This window comes from Biomphalaria glabrata, chromosome 18, assembly GCF_947242115.1.
Source record: "Biomphalaria glabrata chromosome 18, xgBioGlab47.1, whole genome shotgun sequence".
Classification (NCBI taxonomy): Eukaryota; Metazoa; Mollusca; class Gastropoda; family Planorbidae; genus Biomphalaria; species Biomphalaria glabrata.
Genome location: NC_074728.1, coordinates 308,116 through 331,226, shown reverse-complemented (window position 1 = coordinate 331,226; position 23,111 = coordinate 308,116). Strand labels below are relative to the sequence as shown.

Genomic DNA, 23,111 nt, shown 5'->3' with positions numbered 1-23,111 from the left:
TTGTAACATTTTAACTTTGAGTGTGTCCATGAAATCTGTCATTAATTAATAATTTACATGCATTTATCACATCAAATCATCATTAGATTTAATTCCATTTTAATTCTGTGTGGCTCTTACTTTAACAAGCTATGCACAAGTTATGTCGTCGTCTTGAAATTGTGTAACTTAAGGTCACTATGATCCCGCGGTGGTATGTGTTGTTCACATCTGCCAACTCGATATCGGACTTTTTGTTTTCACTTGCAATAACGTTTTGGTCTTAGCTTAGGTTACTACAATCGAGTTGTTCCATTGCAAGTCAAAAGTCTAGGTCAGTGATCAATGCTGGGGGTGAAAATAAAAGTGGGTTCCAGAGAGAGAGAGAAGAAAGGAAAGAGAATGATAGCGATCCGTTCCGGTTCAGTGTAACACAAAGATGCCCAAAATACGGCCCGCGGGCCAGATTCGGCCCGCGACCTGGTTCCATCCGGCCCGCCGAAAAGTTGACATAAAGTGCAGAAATGTATCTCTACCTACACTATGGCCCTCACTTTTTATCTGATTGGTTGCTATCATGTCAATTGTTCTTTTATGAAATGGGACTCTGTATGTAAAATCTACCAGAAAAGGTGAACTTCCCTTTTTTTTTTTCGGAACATGATAATACGCTTACATATTTGTTTTATACAAAAAGTTTAGCTATTTAAACTAACACCATAAAGTCGGCATTATGAAACAAATATTCCGGCATTCTTGTTAAAAAAAAAGGGATAAACTTCAAATGTGCTATAGATGAATGTAAGTACTAGATACACTGGTTTCTAATCAAATAGTTTCAGGTCAATTTCATTTCTTTTTTTACTTTTTTTTTTGTGGCCAGCGACGCGAGTGTCGGAAATAAAATGGCCCGCAGGTCGAATTAGGTTGGGCATCACTGGTGTAACAGATACTGGTATTGACTGCCAAAAATAGGTGGATGGTTGAAATGCGTCCAGTTTATTAGAAGTTTAAAAGGAGAGAATGTTCCGGCATAAATAGACAGTCACGGGTCGGTGTGTAATACTAGTTAAAAGATATTTACACTAATTAATTATTGCATAGGCTAACCAGCTATAAGCCTGTAGAATGAACGTTTTCACTGATATGTCTTTGGAAAGTAATATTGTCTCCTAAATTACGTGGCATTGTTGTGTCCTAGTTGAGTTAGAGAGTATGTTAGCTTTGGTAGATTATATTGTGTATTGTTTTTAGCGACGGTTAAAGGAGTGACAGTGACGTAGTCAGACAGACGAATAACGCAGGAGAATAGGCGAACAAGGAAGAACGATGTGGCGATAGCTTAGAACATGGTTGATTAGAATTAGAGATATTTAAATAACGACGGATAAGTAGACAAGACAGGCATCCCAAGTGTTAATGAATGCATCATTTATAGTAGTAGAAAGTCTTGAGTACGTTCATCTTATTAATTGTAATGTTCTTTGGCTAATGTACAATAGTTGATGAAATAGTAGTGGATTTGCATAACACCCAAGATACTAGCCAGAACAGCATGTGTGGATTCGGAGGAGTCTCTATCTAAGGGGAGGAGGACCACCACTAGGGAGCAAAATATCGATATTTAAAATTTAAAAATCGAACTTTTTTTATTTCATTATTTGAAAGTTTATCCATTTATCTACAAGTTTTGAACATTGAAATATGTAATTTTTAACTTTTAAATATCTTCATGTTGGTCTACATCTTCATCATGCTGGTCTGTATCTTCATGTTGGTCTACATCTTCATCATGCTGGTCTACATGTACATGTCTACCTTTTCATCATGTTGGTCTTCATCTTCATGTTGGTCTACATCTTCATGTTGGTCTACATCTTCATGTTGGTCTACATCTTCATGTTGGTCTTCATCTTCATGTTGGTCTACATCTTCATGTTGGTCTGTATCTTCATGTTGGTCTACATCTTCATGTTGGTCTACATCTTCATGCTGGTCTACATGTACATGTCTACCTTTTCATCATGTTGGTCTACATCTTCATGTTGGTCTACATCTTCATGTTGGTCTACATCTTCATCATGCTGGTCTGTATCTTCATGTTGGTCTACATCTTCATCATGCTGGTCTACATGTACATGTCTACCTTTTCATCATGTTGGTCTTCATCTTCATGTTGGTCTACATCTTCATGTTGGTCTACATCTTCATGTTGGTCTTCATCTTCATGTTGGTCTACATCTTCATGTTGGTCTGTATCTTCATGTTGGTCTACATCTTCATGTTGGTCTACATCTTCATGCTGGTCTACATGTACATGTCTACATTTTCATCATGTTGGTCTACATCTTCATGTTGGTCTACATCTTCATGTTGGTCTACATCTTCATCATGCTGTTCTACATCTTCATGTTGGTCTACATCATCATCATGTTGGTCTACATCATCATCATGCTGGTCTACATGTACATGTCTACCTTTTCATCATGTTGGTCTACATCTTCATGTTGGTCTACATCTTCATGTTGGTCTACATCTTCATGTTGGTCTACATCTTCATGCTGGTCTACATCTTCATAATGGTCTATATCTTCATGTTGGTCTACATCTTCATGTTGGTCTACATCTTCATGCTGGTCTACATCTTCATAATGGTCTATATCTTCATGTTGGTCTACATCTTCATGCTGGTCTACATGTACATGTCTACCTTTTCATCATGTTGGTCTACATCTTCATGTTGGTCTACATCTTCATGTTGGTCTACATCTTCATGTTGATCTACATCTTCATGTAGGTCTACATCTTCATGTTGGTCTACATCTTCATGTTGATCTACATCTTCATGTTGGTCTACATCTTCATGTTGGTCTACATCTTCATGTTGGTCTACATCTTCATGTTGATCTACATCTTCATGTTGGTCTACATCTTCATGTAGGTCTACATCTTCATGTTGGTCTACATCTTCATGTTGGTCTACATCTTCATGTTGGTCTACATCTTCATGTTGGTCTACATGTACATGTCTACCTTTTCGTCATGTTGGTCTACATCTTCATCATGCTGGTCTACATCTTCATCATGCTGGTCTACATCTTCATCATGCTGGTCTACATCTTCATGATCTGAAAATGTTCCAAAATTTAATTATGATAATGAATATATAAAACATTGGACTATGAAATCAGATTTGATAAGTTTTTTTGAAGATAAAATTTCAATTTAACTATTAAAACTAGATCTATAAAAACTATATGAAGCTAAATGAGCTATTAATTAACATAATTATTCTTTAAATAATTTCAATTAAAAACATGCTCAATTTGCATGCAATAACACAAAAGATAAAGCAACACAAAAAAAAAAAGAATGAAACTTACAGATATTTGCTTTGCTAAATCAGTGGTTTAATAGCTTGCCCTTGGTTATTAGGAAAATTTTATGACAATGACATTAAATTCAAAATTGTTAAATTCTACCTTTGTCAATGACTACTTGCCTTAAAGAATTATTGATACACCAATTTTTTTAGCATTTTTATTTACTGTCTGCTTCTCAGAGGTAATAATTTCTAGCAATTTGTATGATGTTCCCTTTTTATATTACAAAGAAGAGATCTGTGTTTTGATCTGAAAAAAAAAAGTTAAAAACTATTTATTACAACACTCCTGTTTAAAATATAATTTTTTATATAGCGCTACTTTCATGCCTATATCATGCTCAGAGCCCGAGTCGGGTGTCGAACCTCGAGCCCCCTTTTAGGTAGTCAAGACAAGCCAAGTTCAAGCGCACTTAGCCTCTCGACCACGCTTCCCACTAGATCTGTTACATTTCTAGCAGAAAGAAAGGCACCATCTTTAATACAAAGGACTGTGATGGTTATGGATAAGCAGACACTCTTTAATACAAAGATTATGGATGAGTGACACCATCTTTAATACAAAGATTATGGATGAGTGACACCATCTTTAATACAAAGATTATGGATGAGTGACACCATCTTTAATACAAAGATTATGGATGAGTAGGCCTGCAGTATTTCACATGGCTATGCAGACCAAGTTGTCAATGCATATTTCAACACAAATGAACAACTTAAGACCTAAAATTATTAAGGCCTCATTTTCTTTTCACAAATATGATAAGTACAAAGTAAGACTAGGCCTAGGATACACTTGATACAGGTAACAATAACACAACAATAGTTAGATGTTTACTAGATCTAGAATTCTCTCTCTCTAAATATATATAATCTGATTCTGTGGGTGTCATGTGGCCAGCACAACGACCAACCGCCTTTACTTTTCCCCAACTAATGTCAGGTACCCATTAGAGATGGGTGGATTCAGAGGCACCCAAGGATCACGATATAAAAATCCCAGCCTTCACAGGGATTCGAACCCGGGACCCCAGGTGCAGAAGCCAAGCGCTTTACCGCTCAGCCACCGCGCCTCCACATATATCTAGATCTAGATGAGCCGGTTATCGTGACGTAAGCAAATTTACTTTATCTTAAAGGCCTATATTCCCTATAAGAGTGAATAGTCTAGATCTATATCTATAATCTATATTATAGTCTATAGTTAAAGCCTATACATCTCTAGAATCTAGACATAAATTAAATTTATTAATCATGTTATAAAAGTTATTTAATCTATGAAAGAATTACCATAAAGTTGATAAAGAGTTAGTTGCCAAAGCAAGTAAAAATTGACTAGATAATAAGATGGCATTACTAAATTTAAATTAGATCTAGAAGACACTGCAAACATACCTGGAACCGAAGATTAGACACAAGGGACATAGATCTATACACATACACACAATATACTAACCAGTGGTCGGCAAACTCGTCATCCAAAAGAGAGAAATATAAACAATACAAAATTGAAGTTTGATCAGAGTTAGTAGCCCTGGAGACACTTTTATTTGAAATAATTAGGATTTAAAGTACAATCTCGCGACTACCGTTACCTTTGTCTTAGGTTGGGGGGCCTACATCAAATTAAACTTAGTATTATACCAGGGCCGGATTTACCTATAGGCAACACATGTTAGAACTATAACTTCCTCACAAGCTACGGTCTGCGGGCAATTTCTGTGCACGGATCAAAGGTTTGGAACTCACTCCCCATTGATCTCAGACAGACATGCTACACTAAATTCAAGAAGAACATTAATAAGACATATCTGTTTAAAACTTTTTATTTAGATTAGTTTGTCATTTTAGCTCTCCTGTTTATGTTTGTAATGTTATCACAGCGCCTTGAGCCTACATTTTTGTTTGTTAACTGCTCGAGTCGGGTGTCGAACCTCGAGCCCCTTTTATAGGTAGCCAAGCAAAGTTAAGTTCAAGCGTTCTTAGTCTCTCGACCACGCTTCCCAGATGTGCCGACAAAGGATCACTAAATTATTATGTTTGTTTGTAAAATGTTTTACATGTTTCGGATGTTCATTCAGAGTTGAAGATAATTTACTTCCTAGTCTAAACCATCCTCAGGGCGACGGGAGAGGGGAGCGGGCTGGGTTTGAACCCGGGACCATCGCGAACGACAGTCCAGCGCGCATACCGCACGACCATCCTCGTAAATAATCCCCCATCGTAAATAATTAATAACCATTTCATCAAATATTGACTATGTTTATGACGTTGTTGATCTTTTTAAAATTAGCATTACATGTTCGTAATAAAAATAAAAGAGCTGTCATCTACAGATCGTTCGTTATCTCTGCACAGTGAATAGTGAATAATAAGATGTTTTTTTTTAATCGGTAAAAATTGAAGCTTAAAATGTTTCTCTCTATAACCAACGAACTTTGTCATAGAGCAGAATATCTGCATCATAGATACACACACACTCTCTCTCGCTCTACTTCAATTAAAAATTCTTAAAATGTGCGAAGATAAAGATCACTAGATAAAATTCAAGTAGGCCTACTTTGCGAATTTCGGGAATTGTTTGCGCACTTAGTGATTCCTAATTAAAAAATCTCGTGATATATATTTTTTTCTTTCAAAATTGAGACAAATCACAGACCTATAGGCCTTTATATTAACACCAATTTCTTCCACCTTTCTACTGTTGAGATCTAAACTCTTATTTTCCTAATGGAATTATTTTTTTTAAGCACTTAGTTATAAAATTTGCTAAATCTACCTCACGTATTATTCATTCAATTGGAAATTAATCCCAAAATTATTATATTATATATGAGTATTGTGTATTGGAATGATTGCATGCCAAATGCAATCTTTAAATTAAGCGTAATGAAGGATGGCGTAACAGATACCCCCCTCCTCCCCCATGCGCTATAAAGATCAAATGAGGCGCCATTTTGATCGAGGTGACAGAGAAAAACAACTGCCAGAAAAGAATACATTTGATTAGAGTAACACAATGATCAAAATCACTCAGAAGGTTAAAAAGTAAAGTAGCAATACTACATAACACTAGCTGTACCATAATTTACAAACACGAAAGGTCATCTGTCTCAATCGAGAAGTCCATACAAGTCTAACTTTTAAAACGCTGGTTGTGAAGTCAATAGAAGTCTAATTTAGAAAACGCTGGCTGTGAAGTCTATAGAAGTCTAACTTCTAAAGCGCTGGTTGTTAGGGTGTATGTGTTCCGTGTGTGAATGGTGTTCGTATTTGCATCTATATTGTTATTGTTACAGTAGTTACTTGAGGTGGTCAAAGACAAAGACAGTTCTAGACAAACAATTTCCATTTGATTGGATCAATAAAAATTGTCTGAAAGTTTTCTGAAAACAAAATAAAATACTCAGAAAGACAGCAGGGTAAAGCACATTACTTGTTCCACGTGCTAGGACAAATGTGTACAAGTGCTCCCTCTTCAATGGTGCTATTAGAGCATGAAATGGGTTGTCTGAATCAGCCAGGAAAAGCAATGACTTGGAAAATACTAAATCACTAATTAACTAGATAACTGGATTCTCACAGGCCGTAATTTTCCTTTGAAGTAACGTCTGTAATTCATCAGATAAGACAGGCGCAGACGACGAAAAAAAAAAAAAGAACGTAGGCCTCAGAGAACCTGCTTTTTATGCATAAGTTGTGGCAAAATATGCAGGTCGCAACTGGGTCTGCTTTGCCACGTTAAATGGGGCATTCATCTTTAGTCACACAATCTTCGGAATCAAAGGCAAAGAGATGAGTATGTATAAAGTTACTATGAAGCAAGCAGCTGGTCATATAGTATGATGTAACCTTTTCTCACTGCTCGCTGCCACAACAGTGACCTCCGTGACCCCACAACACACCTGACCAGAGATAGATGTGCTGTTAATGAACAGATGCCCACTGTTGCAATAGGCCAACTTATCCATTCTCGCCCCATCTCTTCATTTGTATGTGTTGGAAAAAAAGAGGGTGCGAGTCAACACTACGAAATAGAGACGGAGGTCGGTCTGCACGACTGGTTTAAAGTCCCCGAGATTGTGGGCGCCTAGCTGGATCTCAGAATTCAGGGTCAGGTCTAAACTTGTATCAACTACATGTTATAATAATGGGGAAATGAACAAAAGTAAAACATGTAGAAACTCGTTAGGAAGCATAATTAGACTTTTTTTTTTTTTAAACTGAATTTGTGGAACTACTCAATGAAAGCAAACATGCTTTCTCTCCCTTGTTTTTAGTACCGGTATTATAAAAAGTATCCTTTCAGACCTCACCATTTGTAGGTCAGATGATGTAAAGGCTATTGTTTTCATGCCCGGATTTAAGTGAGATCATAAAAAAAAAATATTACCGAATTATGACGGGTGTGAACTTTTCTTTTTGGTCAAACATTCTATTTGTATTTTTGCCACCACAATCTTACGTCGGTTGGCAACATTGTCGTGATTAACAAGTGCCCGCTTGTTGCATGCTCATGAGTCTTTAATAATAATAATAATATGTAAATATAGCTCCGGATTTACGGCAGTGAGACTACCAAAAACCTTATCATCCGCAAAATCAAGACTGTAGGCCAACTCTTTAAAACTAAAATATACATTTTAAATAATGTTTTTAAAATGAGATTAAATTAATTTCTTCTAAAATATGGCATCCTTTTGGATATAATTTAAGTACCGGTATTGTTATTCATAATAATCATATAAGTCTTTTTAAAGTTTTTTAGAAAAAGTGTATGGTGCTTAACAAAATCCTGCCCCGGGGCCTGCATGCAATTTAATCCGGCCCTGTCTGTTTAAAAAGCCAACGCTTAACGATGGTGTCATGTGGCCAGCACAACGACCAACCTCCTTTACCCCGACCTATGAATGCCAGGTACCCATTAGAGTTGTGTAGACACAGGCATCATAATTATCACGAAATTAAAAATACCAGTCTTCAGAAATTCTTGCTGAGAACCCTAGGAATCCAAGTGCTTCACCACACAGGTACTTATCCCCCCCCCTTGGAGTTTTTAGAGCGGATAAAACAAAATGGAGCTGGGGTTGTAGCTCATAGTGCACCCACCCACGTTCCCCTGTGTCGACCAACTGACATTTATACTTTTACGAAGTGTCCAGTACGGTTGACCCATCGAACAGTTCTGTCTTAGTCTTACAGGTCTTCCCGCGCCACAGACGTCTGCCAGTCTACCATCACAACCGTCTATGAAGTAATCTTCTATGCTTGAGATTTTTTTTCTGGTTGCGCTACATCAGGTGTTCTCAACCTGTGGGTCGCGACTCCCTTGAGAGTCGATTGACGATTTGCCAGGGGTAGCCAAAGACCATTGAAAAAATTGATTGTTAAATGTCTATTCTTCTATAGCTGTGTGTGTGCGGGGGGGGGGGGGGTCGCGGCTAAGTGGGGGATTGTAAAAAGGGGTCGCTGAGCATAAAAGGTTGAGAACCGCTGCGCTACATCCAAGAAGGCGTAAGTCACGGAGAGTTCATAAGGCTGTCTTTCCCGAGCGGGTCCTTCGCGATCAGTGCAGAAGTCGGCTCAGTGCAAAACATCATGATTTAATATAGACCACGGCGACTAGTGCCAATAAGTTAATGGTCTGACCCACTGCTTTTTATTTTTGTAAAAAGAAACTAGATGCCGGCACTCAGTGATGGGTTGCCTTACTTTTAACTATTTATAAATTAATAATAAACGTTAAAATACAAGAAAAGTAATTTTTTTTGCCCACATTGAAAAAGGTGCCGGTACGACGTAGCGGTGCGTACCGTCAAAAAAAAAAGTAATGGTTATACCATATCGCCCCCTTTCCCAAAATAAACTATTCCAAATCAAATCTTGGCTTTTTGTGATCAAACATAAAACAAATAATCTTTTACCTACAATCACTGACTGGTATATTGTTAATTACCAACACTGATTGATTGCTACACTACTGATTACCTACAATTGTGTAATCATCCTCTTTTTTGAAGTAACGTCTGTATTAGATAAGATATGAAAGATACGAATTATTGATCGGTACATTACCAAGTAGGCTATTTACAATCATTGATTGTAAAGCCATAAATTATGAGCCGATTTTTTTAAAAATCTATTATAAACTTGTTATGTTGTCTCTGATTAGATATTCTATATTCTAACCCCCCCCCCACCCCTAGCGGCGAGACTAAAACTTGACACCCAGACATGACAGGTAGTAAGAGTTGTCTGCGTGTATGTGCAGACGTCTGGTGGCCTTATTCTTTTCCCTACGTGTACTAGCACAAGGTCAAGGTTATAAATGGTTGGAGGATTCGTTGCATACTTGGTGTTGCTTTGCAAGAGACATGGAATCTTTCCAACCCAATAATATTACGATACCGCTACTACAAGAAATTGTAAAAAAATTCAGATTTTTAAATATATCTATATTTCCCGGTGTTGAAAAACCGAAAACTAAATTTCTAATATGTAGCTTATTGTTATAACAATTAGATCTATAATCGCTTGCCATTATAAGATTCTAAATAAAGTGGATCTTGTTGCGCAACCTTATATTATCTTACATTTCAATATCTCAATCAAAACTAAAGTGTGCACGACCGATATTGAACTACACAATTTTACATCATACTTGTGTATATAAAACCCACAGCCAACACAGAGAAAGCAGCAAAACATATAACCGGTACTAAACATTGTACATATACTTGGGACAAATAGTTCTGATGCTGTCCGACTAGTTATGGGAGATTTCAATCATCTATCGTTAGCTCAACACTTGCCAACATAAAGTCAATATGTCAATTGTCCCACAAGGCACGATAAAACCTTGGACATGTGTTATAGCAACATAAAAATGGCCTACACATCTCGATTGTTATTTCCCCTCGGAGAGTCGGACCAAACTTACACCCGTGTACAAATCGGTTTTAAAAACAAAAAAAAACCCGAAGTACAGTCCATCCAGTCATGGTCTGACGACGCTGTTTTACAGCCACAAAGTTGCCTGGAGCAAACAGATTGGGACATGTTTGTAAACAACTGCCCAGACAGATGAACTTACCACAACTGTTAATTCGTACATCCAGTTCTGTGAAAAAATAATTATATCAAAGAAGAAAATTAAAACATTCAGTAATAATAGACCCTGGATGACATTAAAATAAACATTCAAGTCTATTTATAAAGCGCTGGTTATGCATGTGTATGTGTTTTTCGTGTGTGAATGTTGTTCGTATATGCATCTATATCGTGCATCTATATTGTTATTGTACAGTAGTTACGCTGAGGGTGTCAATTGTATCAAACTGAATTTCCATTTGATTGGATCAATAAAGTTATCTTACATATTACAAACGTTACTTCAAAAAGGAAAATAATTACGTCATATCACGTGTCAATCTAGTACCAAGTGTCTGCAGTCAACCCCGCAACGTGTCATACAGCCCAAAAGTATCTCCGTGCTTCAACAAAGCCATCGCGTGTGTCCATTAGCGCACGAGTTTCTCGTCAAAATAATGCCAACATTGGCAAGACTGCACTGGGTCGGAAATAAGGAAAGTAATTCAAGACATTATAATCGTTTAATAAAGGCCTGCTGACCACTGTAAAAAAAAAATATTATGGCAGACAGAGAAAGCGATTAGAAAACAACAAAAAGAATGGACGTGCCTGTCTTTGGAAGAATTTTTGGTAAAACTTTACATCGCAAAGCAAAGAACAGAGAGGGAAGGAGGAAGACGGTTGACCGATCATGAGTGGTGCCCCAACGGGCTAACAAACCAAGGGATAGGTTGAGGTCAATAAAGGCGCCACGACAAATGGTGCAGAGACAGCTGGTTCAATGACACCGAGTTAATTCCAGATCCCCCTGACCTTAAGGTGGCGCCTCGGTAGAAATGTTAGTGGAAGCAGATAGGCGAACATCGGGTAGTGAGCCTCGCTTCTGTCCGTTTTTTGTTTTGTTTTTGTTATGTGTTTTGTTTATGTTTTTTTTTATTCTCCATGTTGAGAATGAAAGGTACACCTGACACACACACACACCCCAGTCCCAGTTCAAAAAGTCCGACACGCCGTTCCACAAATGGGGCCGCCATCAGAGACCCTTGGCTGGAGTGGCGGTCATTTGTGTCTGTCTGAAATTCCCCGTGGTCTGTGAACGTGTGCAACTGGAGCTCCCACGCCTGTCCGTCAAATATAAAACGTATGTTAACTCTGAAGAAGATTCAATGACAATTCTTTGAAAACAATAATTAGTTCACTGGACAAAGAGTTTATCGACAAATGGCTCACGTGACAAATGGCGCGAAAAGCGTACCAGGTCAAGACTACAACGAGAGAGAGAGAGAGAGAGAGAGAGAAATAGAGAGAGAAAGAGGGAGAGAGAGAGAGAGAGGGGGTCAAAGAGAGGAAAAAGGAGAGAAATAGAGGGAGAGAGAGAAAAGAGATAGAGAAAAGAGATAGAGCGAAGGAATGAGATAGAAAGGGGGGAAGAGATAGAGAATAAGAGAGAGATTAAGGCTTAGAGGGAAAAAGAAAGAGAGAGATTGGAGCCCCACCACAAAGAGAATCTTTCGACACCTTTAGTCCATCGTACAAATATTCGTGTCCCTTTTGGTACTCGCCCAGGGTCCCGTGCAATGCTGAGACGCCATTGATTAATTGCTCTTGTAGCTATCTTCTTTTTTTTTTTTAAATAAAGTTTTGTAGAAACAAAGGGAGGATAGTAGAATCAAAGCATACCGAACGACGAGAGAGAGAGAGAGAGAGAGAAACACACAAAGAGAGAGAATAAGAGAAAGAAAAATATAGAGATGTTGACATTGTGTTTATGTGTTTGTATATAGAGCTATTCCCCTCGGTAAGCAAGCTCCTATTGTGTGTTATGTGTTATTAAAGAGTTTGATGTACCCAGCATCGAGTGTTACAAAAGAAAAGCTGAAACAAAACGGGGGAAAAATATAATCATGAGAATGTGTGGCAAAAAAACAACAACAACACTCCGGATTAAGAGTCATTATATAATATAGACATCACATGATTCAGGGGAGGGGAGGTAGAGATGATTCTCCGCTCATTGCTTCACCTCCATCACCAACCCCTATGGTTGTCGGATGAGTTTTTGAAATTGATAATTACGCGATTTGTGTACATGTTTAGTTACCAATGTAAATACGTTAGATTAAATAATATTATAAAATATTTATTATATATTATGTCGGAGAGTATTCATGATAAATATAATCGCTCTCTCCTCATCTACTTTAACCCTTAAGAAGTGCTCCTGAAAAGGGAAGGGGGGGGTAGTACTTTTAAAACGGGGAGGGGCGGTAAAGATGTGGATGATGATCGGCTCATAAACCTTTATTTCTTGTGAGAAAGTCGCCTGTGTAAGGGAGCCTGACTCATTGTAAGAACTCTACCGCTGAATAAGCGCTGAATAAGTATTCATATGAGACCAATTTTCTCAAAACATTGATAAAGAAATTTTTAACACACACTTATACTCACAAAATTAGATCTTCCAAGTAGAATTGTTCATTTTTAATTAATATAAAAAGAGAGAACTATAGATATTTGAATTACTATTGTATTGATTATAAACTAAATACTTGTATTAGTTTATTAACATAAAAACCGAGACATATTGCCTATTGTTATAGCGATAACAACGATTGGTCTTGTTTAAACCTCGAAGTAACGCACGTAATGCCCTTTAGCCCCCCCCCCCCCCCCCTTTTCCACGCACTCCCACTAAAAGGAGAGGATTAGTCGTGGGTAGATGTTGAACTTGGCCGTGAAAATTACGTAATGAGTCTCAAGGCTACACACTGGCGGTGTAAGGAAAGTAGATCAGCATATAGTACAAATGGACGTTTGGGGAGTTCAATTTTATAGGCTTTGCAGAGCTTTCAAAAACTTTGGTAGACGAATTTCAGTTTTAACCATCATAATGTTAATAACAGTAATACAAATAATAATATAAAGGAAATGCAGATAGTTAAATTTCATTGGGCAGTGTTGAAAGGGAAACGAGTGTTGTTGTTGTTGTTTTAATCAACAATTGACTGTGTGTGTGTAAGTGTTTGTTTAATAATGTGTGTATGAAACCTTTTTTGACTTTTTTATTTTTCATTCTAAAGAGCAAAAAATTGTATGTGGTACTGAACACAAAAGGAATGGGGGAATATCATACCTTCTCGAAAATTGTAGTAAATAGGCCATATATTAAATTTGGTTTATGATAGAGAAGGCGGGGTTAAATTGGAACATCAACAATCTGCTATAAGCAGACTAAGTATCTATAAGAGACCAATATTCCATTAAAAAAACATGACATAGAAATGTTTAACTCATCTGTCTTTTCAAAACATATTTGATCGTGATTTCTAGCCGTTTTACAATTTCCAACCATATACCTTTTATTTAAATATTATATTACATAAATTTACATATATATTCAATAAATATTAATTACCACAAATAATATTTGAAGGAGGTAACACACATATACACTCACACAATAGATCTTCGTAAAGAGGCTACCCATTAAAAATAGAAAGAAGGAGTGTTGATAATAGAGATTAAGACTGTTTATAAAATATGAATACTACGTAAGTTGATCAGTATATGATCCCCATTCCCACTCTAATTTTAACACCTTGGTATACAATGCTGTTCCCTGCCCTTAACTCCAGTGTGTAGCTTTGAGACTCATTGCCTCATTTTCACGACATAGCTCAACATCTACCCGCGACAAATCCTCTCCTTTTAATGGGAGTGCGTGGAGGGGGGAGGGCTACGGAGGTGAAGAAATGAGAGGAGAATCATCATTTTATAATGGCTCTTAATCCGGAGTCATTTTTTTCCACACATTCTCATGATTGTCATTTCCCCCCGTTTTGTCAGCTTTTCTTTTATATCAAGAAAATTCAGTAAGAATCGTTATAGTTGCTATTTTTTTTAGAACGTCACCGATAGCCCATGGTCTAAGGATGAAATATACATTAAAATCTTAAAATTATTTTCAAAATTAAGGTCGCTAATTAAAGAGTGCCTATTATCCAGTGCCTAATTTTCCGTCTTGTCAAAAAAGTGCCTAAATTTCCTAAATTCATAGAGATCATTGAATTGACTAAAATTATGGAGTTTTCAGGTTAGGTGCGAATCGTCTTCTCTAGATCTAACGTATATCTAAATCAATCTAGATACTATTTCTAGCTAGATGATTTACGGACTTTCTACGCGAAGTCACTCTTACAGTTAGAATAAGAAGATTTTAGGTAAGGGTTGTGGGAGGGCCCGGAGGGGTGTTGTCCACACATTAGGCTGGTAATTGCTCTAATTATAGACAATAATCACTACAGACTAGATCTAGCGCGCCTTCAGTCGTAACAATGAAAGGGAACAACCATTTCTACGCTGCCAGGTCAAATGCTTGCTTGAGTCAAGGTCATCTTCAATCACGAGGTCGCGGGTCCCGGCACATTCAACGTAGAGAGAGAGAGAGAGAGAGAGAGAGAGAGAGGGACACGGAGGTCACGGTAAAAGGCGGTGTAAACGCGTCGCGTCACTGGTCAGCTCATTAACACAGCCAGCCCGTAACGTCATGCGATCAGAATGCCTAGTTACCTGTTGTTGTTTTCCACCCACATTTTTAGCAAGAAATAAGCAAGATTCTAATTTTTTTAAAAATTATTGGGAGAGTGGACAACATTTTAGGAGAATTCTGGCAATTTTTAGTAGAATATTAGGAGACTTTTATTTTTTTTAGGAGCGCTAAGAACCCTGTGATAAGGAGAGGGGAGTTTTATTAATGTTGCCAGGGGAAAAAACTAATTTGTATTTCCATTTAAATTATAAATAAATTTTGGAACATAAACCTCAAAAAAAAAAAAAAAAAAAAATGTAAACAAAGACGTCTTTTGAGTTAAAAAAAATAAGACCTTGCTATACTAGATAGGCTCAACAGGTCGACCTTTTTTGTTTCTTTTTTTTTTATTTGAGAACTGTCAATTTTCTCTCATTACATATGAACATTAAAGAAAGCAGCGGATCCAGACAGCTGGATATCTCTTTCAAAGGCCGCGAGACACACATTTAAGGCCAAACGAAAATCTACTGCCGAGGACTAATGTCGACGGCGAAAAGAAAATCTAAATCCACCAAAATGGAAAATGGTTTTGTCTACGCTAATTGTGGCAAAATATGTAGGCCGCAGCTGGGACTGGTTAACCACGGGAAATACTGCATACCTAATTAATCTTCGGACTCGAAGACACGCCTTATTATCAGTATATTGAACGAATTTCAACTGCTACTTTAGTTTTACACGTAACGTAATTCATTCAAGCGAAGCAATACATTGCATTGACCGGAAGTTAACTTTTTTTTTCTCATGTAGAGATAGTTTGAGACCACCTAGATCTAGAATAGACCTACTTTGAGTGGAAGCAGACGTGTTGTTATTGGTGTTCTTGTGAACAATATTTCTTTTTCAATCATCTACTTTTTTGGATAATTTAATGTGATTCAACTATTGGATATTCCTTACAACTTGGATTATTGAAATAGCACGGATTATTGGAGCAGATTGGATTATTTATTACTCAAAGGTAGGACTCTTCTTAGAATCAAAAATAGAAGAAAAAGCTAACATTGAACCTCGTAAGTTTAAAATTCATTTGCATAACTATCTTTAGATTCTAGATATATAGAATCTAGATAGATCTAGATCAACTGACTTGTCGGGAGAGCGTGTAGATCTACATAAGGAGAATCGAGAACTAGATATATATATATATATATATGATCTAGATTCTAGATGATAGTAGATCTATTATCTAAATGTAGATCTAGAATCTAGAGACTAGAGTAGGCAAGGTACATAGACTGATAGATAGAGTCTACTAGACTAGTTGAGTACTAGCTTCTAGATCTAAATGATTTGTCTATAACATTAAGTATGATGAAATCTTACAAATAATGAAGAAATTATATAAACATACTCATTATAGACTCTAGATCTATGAGAGATTTATTGTAGATCTAGATATAGTCATATAGAGTCTAGATCGATTACTAGATCTAGATCTTTTAGCATTTTCTAGTTTTCATTTGATGCTCAATGAAATAAAGATCTCTAGAACTACATCTACTAGTTTAACTAGAATCTAGATCTATTTTTATATATTTAGTCTATCTACTAGAATCTATGTAGATCTAGATCTTCTTCGTTCTCTAGATTTAATTTATAGCTACAATGCAGATTTTTTTCTTCTATTTTTCTTCTTTTTACAAATATAATCGAATGCATCTTACCCGTCCCAAAAACTTTTAATTATTTAAATTACTAATTATTATACGCACGCACTTAAAACACACATCAGGGTCGGCCTTTGGCATAGACAAACAAGACAGCCGCCGAGGCCTAGGGGGGGCTACAATTGGCGGGGGCATCGCACAGGACTTAAAACATTTTTTTAAAGAAAAAATAGCAAAACTTGTGCCCAATCTTATTGTTAGTATATACTAGCCAGGTAGCCTGACTAGGTTTTAAATAAATTGCTTAATTTTCTTTTTCGCGTTTTTTAAAATATTTTTTTTGATTTGATATGGGGATACCAAATTCACTTTGCATAAGGCCTGCAATTATCTAAGGCCGGCCCTGGACACACACATACACACTTAATGCACTCACACAAACTCACACACACACTATGATGCTTAATCTCCTTAATCGTGCTGCAATTGACGTCTGCCACTGTAAGGTTGGAAAGAGCAATCCAATTAGCCGTAAGGTAAGTGAAACTCTCAGACATTCACAACAGTTGTTGCTGCATCAAAAGTTTCAAGCAATGACTGCACATACAACACCACAATATAGAATAACACTTTTAATTCCCATGTATCTCTAATAACCTTACCCCGATTTTTATGTTCTCTTCTGCATGTTTCTTTTTTTTTTCCTCTGTTCTCTTTTTTGTTTGTGATCAAATTCTCACGTTTTCACTTTAGTTTCATTATATTATCGTGTTACATTATTAGTTTGAATGTTACATTTAAATCGTCAACGTCTCTTCTTCTATCTTTTTACCTAGAAATAGTTAAAAAACTTTAATATTTTTCTGAATAATAATACCCCCTCCCCAATCTAACCTTTGTGACATATAATTTAATTTTTAGATTTAGAACTAGTAATTGAACATCAAAAATAAGATTACTCTCGTTTTATAATTATTATTTTGCAATTTCTTGATACATAATCTAGAAAGATCTAGGTAATCAATCTATTTAAATGTACATAGATGATTAAAAGCAACAGACATGAACTATTTCGAGCTAGCTTTTTTGAAACATCTCAATGTAAACTAACAGGAAATGGCTTTGTTTCAAATATTAGCTTGAATATATAGTTATATGATTAATAGTCCATTCTAAAGAAAATCCGAGAAATGATTTTGCATTATTTCTAAGCTTTGAAAACTAAAGATAAGACATTATTTCTAAACTTTGAAAACTAAAGATAAGATAAAGATCATTTCTTTTCTAAGACAGAAAAGATTGATTGGAGCGACTTCTATTAGAGCTTGAATAAGAGTTGCGTATATAATATATATCTGTGTGTGTGTGTGTGAATCGATCAATCATGGATAAGAATTAGTTTCCGGTTTCCAGTCTAGATATAATATATAACTTTATGATTAGGACTTAAGCAGCTCTTTTATTTTAATTATGACTTTAGTAACTCGTACTATTTAGATTATAACTTAACTTTTTATTTAGATTATAGATAATTAAAATTATGGCTTTAGCAACTCTTTTTAGCTTAGGTTTTGGCCTAAGCAATGTCTGTCTCATTAATGCTTTACAATGTATTTCTATAATCACACGTGCATTTCATCTGACCAACACATTATTTATCGATTTCTATCAGTTAAAAGATGCAAGTAATTTTGATAGGAAATGTCACCTAACTTTAATAAAACATATTCTAAGAAGTATTTTCTATGGACGAATGTTTAAGAAAGGCAAATAGAGCTGCTATATAAATTTGCTTTTAAATATTTTTAAATTTAAAAAATTCAATCATAGTGTTAATGTTAAAATAAAATTTTGATGTGATAACTGTTCACATTTATTGTATAAATTTAGTGGCGTACGAGAAGGTCCTGACCTAAGTGTGATGAGTTGACATGCTATCACATTGTGGTGTACTTTGTCTCGACCTAAGTGCTATTACTGCACACAATGTCATTATAGACTTGTGATGTTCGAATAGGTGGTTCTGATCTAAGTGTAATGAATTGACGCAATGTCATATTGTGTGGGCCAGCGATTTCCAGCATAGGGGCCGGGGGCTTTTTCCGGCCCACTTTGCCATTCTATCCAACCCAATGAAACATTGACCCACAGTGAATGAGTCTGCTGAAGCTCGCTAACCTTGGATTCGACTTCTACTTTTTTTTTTTTTTGGAGGGGGGGGGGATTGATCCATGAGTCGGTAATTATTTTTTTTTTACCCACGTTCTAAAAATGTTTGGACATTACTGGTGTTCACTACAAAGGGGTCCCTGCTGTGATCCTTGATATAATATTTTTAAATATTGGTAAGAATAATTATCGGTATCGCCGCCTGTAAAACATAAATGGAAATCATGGGAATGGCACCCACTCAAATCCAAAAATTTACAAGTCTGGCAACTAAATCCTGCTAATAATAGCTGGTTTTGTTCCTGGATTTATTCCTTCCTATTATATGCTTAAATTTGGTAAGACTCCTCAGTGTCTAGTCTTTGATACAAAAATGGATTGTAAGCAGCTTGTATGCAAGAATAAAATTTGAAACTACTTAGTCTTATAATAATAACTGTTAGCACGCAGTCCTTGTTCCTATACTACTTATATTTATGTCCCCTTAATTTGAAGGCGGCAAATTTGACACGCATTATCTCAATCTCGACACGCCTGCTGCACACAGATTCAGAGACGTGCAGACGGAACTCATGAACTGACACGTCTGACCCAGCGGGTCATTCTCCTCTCACCCACTGACCCCATTTCAAACAGACCACAATTGTACTCTACATTTCAGCGGGAATAAAATGCTATCATAATAATTGCAGTGTGGTGTGGGCTATATCAACCCACATTTTGTAGTTACGACGTTGTCACTTGATGCCACTTATAGCGGTGGGAAGGAGGGTCCATCTCAGCTTCAAGTTCTGTTTTTTTTTGGTCCATTTTTTTCTTCTTCCAAACAGTCTAATGAAACCAAAGTTAAATTGTCTTTTGTTTTGTTTAAAACAATGTTTCTTTTCTTGAGGTATATTTTGAATTTTTTAAAATAAAGTGACAATGGACCTCATTCACCAATCGTAAACAAACAACATTTAGTCACGTGATCTTATTGATAAAACAATGAAAAAAAAATGTCACGTGACAACCATCATGAATTAAACATGAGATCGTAAATTATATAGAAGAGATAAAGCACCACGTGGCTAAATGTTGTTTGTTTACAATTGGTGAATGAGGTCCATTGGACCATGATTGGACTTTGTAGCCATCTTCGTATTTATTGGAAAATGGCAGAGGTTCCCTGTGTACGCGGCCTCCGACCGAGACTCTAGTCCGCGAGTCCGCAGCGACACTGTCACTGGAAATGACAGCGTCAAAATTGACACAAGACACTCAGCCAGACAGAACACACGGTTCAATCAGGCCGGTGAGAGGGAGCTCTTGCTCGCTTTTGCTGGCCTAGAGTTTCAAGAACCTATGGTTCAGCTCTACTCAAAATATTGGCGTAGGCCTATATGCTGATTTTTCAAAAGGCGACATTCAAACAGGAAATGCGAATGGACCCCATTCACCAATCGTAAACAAACAACATATAGCCACGTGATTCTCTATCTCTTCTATGCAAAATACGTAATCCATAAAGGCTGTCACGTGATGTGTTTTATCAATATTATTACGTGGCTAAATGTTGTTTGTTTACGACTGGTGAATGAATTCCATTGTGTTCATCTTCAACCGCGAAAGAGGAGCTGTATATATCAAACCAGATTTGATTTTATATAAATAATAAGAGAAAATAGAAAATAAACTAGCATCTTCTCTTATTATGTGTTATTTTACAATAAGTTATCTACAGGTGGACGTCATAGATAAGGCAGTGGTCACATCTTCGCGAACGATAATATTTCTGATATATGCAATATATGTCTAGTCTGTTAAGTGCGGTATGCGGTCTGGACTGTTGTTCGGTCGTCTTGGTGGGCCCTTTTTATTCATTAAATTGTTGAAGTTATCAGCTGGAGTTATTGAATCTATCTCTTAACTGTTCTGTTGATTGTGTCTAGTTCTAACTCACATAAGGTGACCGGTCACTTCATCCCCGGTCACTTCATCCCCGGTCACTTCATCCCTGGTCACTTCATCTCCTGGTCACTTCATCCCCCGGTCACTTCATCCCCAATTAAATATTTTATATATAAATATGATTGTGTCGAATGCTTTTTGACATTTTATGACTTGTTACTAATGCGTTTATAGTGTTTCCTCTTCCACTTTGTTTTTTTAATGAGAAATCTTATATTATATTGTAAATCTGGTTATGTACTTAGCTAAAGCGCTTCTATTGGATGTGGGGGTTGTAATATCATAATATTATCCGGATCGAAGGCCAAGGTTTGGTGGAAGTAGTAAAAAATCATTTGAGAGATAGAAGTGCGATTAGAATAATTATGATTATGCCGCTGATAACTTATCATCAAAGGCCAAGGTGTGGTGAAAGTACGACCATGTTTCACTTTATTTTATTTTTCAATCGCTCTTTTTTTTTTTTTTGAAAATGGGCGGTCATTTTTAGCCTTGAAATAAGGTTTTATTTTTTTCTAATAAAGGCGGAGTTCACACATCCTCGTGATATCATGTCGCCTGTATAAGTTTTGCTTTAATTCCTTTTAAACATTAACGTGTTACAATTTTGTCATTTAAATAAAAAATGAATATATTAAATATTGCTCATTTCATGATTTTTAAAATTACAATTACAGATAAAAATGATCAGATGATGAAAATATCAGGGGATGAAATGACCGGGGATGAAGTGACCAGGGATGAAGTGACCAGGGGATGAAATGACCGGGGATGAAGTGACCAGAGGATGAAATGACCGGGGATGAAGTGACCAGAGGATGAAATGACCGGGGATGAAGTGACCGGGGATGAAATGACCGGGAACCCTCGCATAAAACATCTACATTTATCCACACATCAACAGGAATGGCGACTCTTCTCTGACTACAGACTAGGTCGTCATCTTTGTAGTTTGCTAGATCTAGATCTACATCTGGATCATTGGCGTAGCATCCATGGCGCGAAGGGGTTCAATGAACCCGGGCCCACGACCATTTAGGAGCCCATACCCGATGGTGTAACAACCATGGGCCAGGGTCGGATTTACCTCTATGCAACATAAGCTTTAGCTTAGGGCCTCCAAGAAATATTTAGCAGTTACATACAATATTTAGACTTATATAGGGCCCCATATCTCAAATAGGTTAAGGCTTTTTCAGCTCTAAATACGGCACTGCATGGCGCGTAGGGGTTTCGTATCACTTGGTCCCATGACTAATGACCAACTGTGGCCTGTCCTACACTGTAATTTTGTAACAAATGGTTCAAAATTTAAAAGTCTCCTTAAAATATCCTAAACGTCATATCAAATGTCATTTTAACTTCTAAACATTAACCCGTATTTTCACCTACAGTCATTGTAAGGAACTGCCTTCATCAGGTTTATTGTAGGTGACGGTGCGTTGGTGGTGACCGTTGGGTCCCAAACTCCCATTATTTCTTTTTTGTTCCTCTATGTTAATTAAACCGTTGATAGTTTTACCTTTTTTTGTGCTTTTTTTTTTAAAGTAAGCATCCTTTTTGTTTTCATTTTTCTATTATCAGAAATCTATATATAGGCCTAGACTTACAATTAGATATTAAACAATGAAAAGAGACATCATATTATGTTACTTACGAAAACGTTAAAGCTGATGACATTTTAGCTAATTACCATGACTGAATTAGGGAGGAGGCTTATAACAAAACTTTTTTTTAGATAGAGCGATAATTACATTTATCATGGAATAGTGTCTTTCACTTGAATGGCTGCCTTGTCGTCTAGTATGTGCACTGGACAGTCGTTCGGATGGTCTCGATGGTCTCGGTTTTATATCCTGACACAGCATCAATGTTGTTAGTTTTTCAACCGTATCGTCAAAAAAAGGATAGGCCTAATGATGACTTAACTTCAGCAACAAGCTTGCCAAACATACAGACAACATGAAAGACTGAGAACGGTGGATGATGCAAACAAAGAATACATTGAAGAAGTTGATAATTACTGGCTGAAAGTAATTAATCGCATAGTGAATGTTAGTTTTAACTTAAGCATGCAACAACCTTTCATTTAGTGGTCATCGCGAAGAGTGTCGTTTTGGTGACACAAGTAATAACGACAATATCTTAGCAATAAATAAATTCTTAAGAATTCAAAAACATAAGCCTTTACCTCTACTCACAGATTCAAAGATATAATAGACCTGTTGGGCAATGCAATTTTAGAAAAAAATACTAAAGGAGATCCAATTAGATATCATGATTTACAGCCCTCAAAGAGAATTACAAATTTATTAAAATTGCATTATCTGAAAATGTT

The 23,111-nt window shown here is 36.5% G+C and overlaps 1 long non-coding RNA gene across 1 annotated transcript; it reads right to left on the bottom strand.

Annotated features, from left to right (window-relative positions):
• Positions 1 to 2,646: 2,646 nt before the first annotated feature.
• Positions 2,647 to 5,196, bottom strand: LOC129923922 (uncharacterized). Its single transcript, XR_008775868.1, has 3 exons — positions 4,818 to 5,196; positions 3,363 to 3,611; positions 2,647 to 3,107 (listed from the first exon to the last, which is right to left on the bottom strand). It is a non-coding gene; the product is annotated as an uncharacterized LOC129923922 (long non-coding RNA).
• Between the last annotated feature and the right edge of the window lie 17,915 nt (positions 5,197 to 23,111).